Genomic DNA, 4859 nt, shown 5'->3' with positions numbered 1-4859 from the left:
AAAAAAAAAAAAAAAGAACAGCAGAGTAAAGACCTGCCCCTATGATTCAATTACCTCTCACTGGGTTTCTCTCATGACACGTGGGAATTATGGAAGCTCTAATTCAAGATTTGGGTGGGAACACAGTCAAACTATATCAAATATATTCAATTTTTGACCACTAAGAGATGTGAGTCACCAAGACTCACATCCACCTACCTCTTCTCCAAATTTCTTTGCCACTGATATAGTTTACCTGTATCCCCAACCAAATCTCATCTTGAATTGTAGCTCCCATAATCCCCACATGCTATGGGAGGGACCGGGTGGGAGGTAATTGAATCATGGGGCAGTTCCCCCATGCTATTCCTATTCTTGTGATAATGAGTACATTCTCAAGAGATCTGACAGTTTTAGAAGGGGCTTCCTTCTTTACTTGCCTCTCATTCTTCTCTTTGCTGCCGTCATGTGAAGAAGGATATGTTTGCTTCCCCTTTCACCATAATTGATTGATTTCATCAAATTTCCAAGGCCTCCCCAACCATACTGAACTATGTGTCAATTAAACCTCTTTCCTTTAAAAATTACCCATCTCAGGTATGTCTTTATTAGCAGTATGGGAACTGACTAATAAAGTCACCGATTTTCCAATCATGCTTCTTCCAAGTCCTTGACCATCCAGTCAAACCATTGTCTACAGCCCATGAATCAGTATATAATCATACACTTGGCCATTTCTTCTTCCATCTAAAATGCACAACCAGGTGCAGTGATCAAAGTTCTGCCCACTGGGGAGATTTCTTGTCAACACTATCCTTCACAGATATTCTAGAAAGGGACTATAGTGCTGCAGCTGTCCACTTTGGGCTGGTGCCTGCATATCATGCAGAACAATCTGTAAACCAGGCCCTAGTCTTCTCTTCCTCTGTTAACTGATCATGGGGAACTCCTCATGAGGCAGTCAGTGCAGGCTGGGGGAGAGAAGGCATGGTGGCAGGAGTGGAGACCATGGGCATTTGAGCCACTTCCTCATGTAACTTCTTTGTGCCTTTGGACCTGCTTGAGCCCATTCACGTATATACAACTTCCATTTGATGATGGAATGCTGCTGTCCACACCCCACTTTATGGCTAGATAGGTCAGAAAGCACTCAGTTCATGACAGGCAGTTCAGGTTGCATGGGGACGTGATGACCCATTGTCAAACATTCCATTTCTACCAAAGCTCACTAATAAGTCAAGAGCTGTCTCTCAAAAAGAGAGTAGTTATCTGCAGAAGATGGCAGGGCCTTGCTCCAAAATCCTAGAGGCCACTGCTGTGATTCAACTATGTGGGCCTGAAAAAGGCTCCAAACAGCATCCTTATCTGCCACTGACACTTCACGTATCATTGGATCTGCTGGGTCATATGGCCCAAGTGGCAGAGCAGCTTGCACAGCAGCCTGGACCTTTTGCAGAGCCTTCTCTTGTTCTGGACCCCACTCAAATTTGGCAGCCTTTGAGGTCACTAAATAAATGGACTGGAATAACATACCCAAATGAGGAATGTGTTGCCTCCATAATCCAAATGCACATCTTATCCTTCATCTTAGAAGGAATATCTCGACAGTCCTCACACCACTGAACCCCTAGAAATTTCACTGAAGTGAAAGCTCCCTGAATTTTAGTCAGATTTATTTTCCATACCATGGCACACAAACATCTTACCAGTAAGTCCAGTGTGTTTGATACTTCTTGCTCACTGGGTCCAATCAGCATAATGTCATCAATGTAATAAACCAGTGTGACATTTGTGAAAGGGAAAAGTGATCAAGATCTCTGCAAACAAGACATAAATATGGCATAAAGCCAAACAGTTGATATACCCCTGAGGTAGGACAGTGAAGATACATTGCTGGCCTTGCCAGCTGAAAGCAAATTGTTTCTGGTGGGCCTTATGGACAGGAATGAAGAAAAAGGCATTTGCCAAATCAATGGCTACATACCATGTACCAGGAGATGTGTTAATTTGTTCAAACAATGAAACCACACCTGGCACAGCACCTGCAACTGGAGTCACCACTTGGTTAAGCTTAGGAAAGATAATCCACTGTCATTCTCCAAGATCCATCTCTCTTCCTCACAGGCCAAATAGGACAGTTGAAAGGGGATGTGTTGAGAATCACCTCCACTATATCTTTCAAGTCCTTGATGGTGGCACTAATCTCCACAATCCACCCAGGATGTAATATTGTTCTTGATTTACTATTTTTCTAGGTAGAGGTAGCTCTAATGGCTTCCATTTGGCCTTTCCCCCCATAACAGCCCTCACCCTGCCAGTCAGGAAGCAAATGTGGTGATGCTAATTATGCATTCTGGCCCTGGGGAAATGACCACAGGATAAGTCCAGGGACCCACTGGACCCACTGCAAGTTGAACCTGAGCTAAAACTCCACTAATTACCTGACCTCTATAAACCCCTACTTTAACTGGAGGACCACAGTGACCTTTTAGGTCCCCAGGAATTAATGTCAGCTCAGATCCAGTGTCCAGTAATCCTTGAAAGGTCTGATGATTTCCTTTTCCTCAATTCACAGTTTCCCTGATAAAAGGCTGGAGGTATCCTTGGGGAAGGATAGGAGAAAGATTAACAGTATACACTGTCAGTAATAACGTCCTTCCTCAAAGGGACCCAGCCTCTCCTTCATTCAAGGGCTTCTGGGTCTGTAAACTGGCTTAAGTCTGGAAATTGATTAAGGGGATGTAATTCTCTATTTTTATAGTTAAAATTAGCCTTTTGTCCACTCAATCTGGAATTTTTCTGCTTATACAAATTAAGTAAGAATGCAGCAGGCTTTCTATCAATTTCACTTGTAGAAACACGGTGATTAATTAGCCAATACCAGAACTCTACATGAGTCAGGCTATTCTGATTGCTGGTTTGCCTCTGCTGTCCATTACGGTAACTATGCCCATCCTGCTTTGGATGGTTCAATGCCTCCACTTGGCCACATCAGGATCCAATTATTCCCATTGCATATAAGTTTTCTAATTGAACGACTGTAGTTCCCACTGTAAGACCTGGCATACAGAAAAGAGCAATCACAAAGCTCTTCAAGGATGCAGGTGTTCCTCTCACACATCTGTTTCACAAGGTTTTGGTGAAGGTTATGTCTTCTCGACACTCCCAGTTGGGATGAGTAGGTCTAAAGTGACTAATCCACTCCAGCATTCCAGTCTCCCTAAGCCTTTGGAGCCCTTCCTCTACATTAAACCATGGTAAATCAGGCATTTCCAGTTCACTCACAGTTGAGAAATCTTTTGATTTCATGTTTCAGCTAACCAAGCAAAGAAACTATTAGAACCTCTTTAACTCCCTGAGCTGCAACATTAAATGCAGAATCCCTGCTTAGTGGGTCCATATCAATAAATTCAGCCTAACCCAACTTTATGTTCCTTCCACCATTATCCTACACCCTTAATATCCATTCCCAAGCCTGTTCTCCAGATTTCACTTATATAAATTAGAAAACTCAAGCAGTTATTTTGGAGTGTAGCACACCTGCTTGTGGGTCACACTCTAAACCTCACTTCTAGGAGTCTGTCAGGACTTGAGTCTAGTTATAGGTTTAGAAGCAAACAGGGGTTTTGGGGGTGGGTCCTGAGGGTAATCAGTATTTTCCTGCCTGGCAACCGCCTCAGGGGAGGCCATCACTGTTGCCTCAGGCAGTGCATGGTTACTATACTCAGACAAAGGTGGAAAGGCTGATGGCAATGTGGGTGGGGGAGGGGATGTTGCAGCCATTGGGGGTGGGAAGGCTGTTTCCTCTAGGAAAAAGGCTCATCAGAGTTTACAAACTCTATGTCCCCAGCTTCCTCAGGGTCCTCCCACACATCCCCATTCCAAGTTTCAGGGTGTCCCATTCTTTTTCAGTCAATGCCCTTACTTTAACAGTAGACACCTGGAGAGGCTGAGCATGCACCTTTCATTGCAGGTCAGCCACTTGAATGATAACAGCTTGTGTCTGATTTGCCACAATTTCAGCCCGTTGTCTAAAGAGATAAGACTCTCACTCAGGGCAATTTTAAAAATTTGAGGTTCCGTGTGTGCTTCTGGAACCAGAAGTTAGAATCCTTGGGCTCATGATTTTCTTTCATCACTTTGTCCAGTAAACATAGGAGCAACCAACCAACTTCATTATACTTCTTGATCCTCAACATATGGTCAAAGGTATTATGTACAGAGTCACTATCCTTTATGCCTCTCAAGAGTGGTGAGTCAGGAGTATCAAATTCATCTACTTTGCATAACTCTCTAAATGGTTCATGCCAAGTACTATCAGTGTTTCCCATACTCTTAGAAGTAGAGTCCTTAGCATATTGGGGTCTAATAAGATTAAGTAGCCAAATCTACAAACCCCAAATACAACTAATGAAAATTCTGTTCCTCTAGAACCACTCCTGGTACCAAAATCTGTACTAGTCAGGGTTCTCTAGAGGGACAGAACTAATAGTATATATACATATTATATATATAAAATACATATATATGAAAGGGAGTTAAGGAGAATTGACTCACAGAATCACAAGGTGAAGTCCCACAACAGGCTGTCTACAAGTTGAGGAGCAAGGAAGCCAGTAGTGGATCTGTTCCAGTCCCCAAACCTTAAAAGTAAAGAAGTTGACAGTGCAGCTTTCAGTCTGTAGCTAAAGGCTCTAGAGCCCCTGGGAAACCACTACTGTAAGTCCAGGAGTCCAAAAGCCAAAGAACTTGGAGTCTGATGTTTGAAGGCAGGAAGCACCCAGCAAAGGAGAAAGATGAAGGCTGGGAGACTCAGCAAGTCTGCTCATTCCCTCTGCCTGCTTTTTCTGGCTGTGCTGGCAGCAGAGGGGATGGTGACC

This window comes from Colobus angolensis, unplaced genomic scaffold, assembly GCF_000951035.1.
Source record: "Colobus angolensis palliatus isolate OR3802 unplaced genomic scaffold, Cang.pa_1.0 Scaffold20, whole genome shotgun sequence".
NCBI classification, from domain to species: domain Eukaryota; kingdom Metazoa; phylum Chordata; class Mammalia; order Primates; family Cercopithecidae; genus Colobus; species Colobus angolensis.
This window is presented reverse-complemented; position numbering follows the sequence as displayed.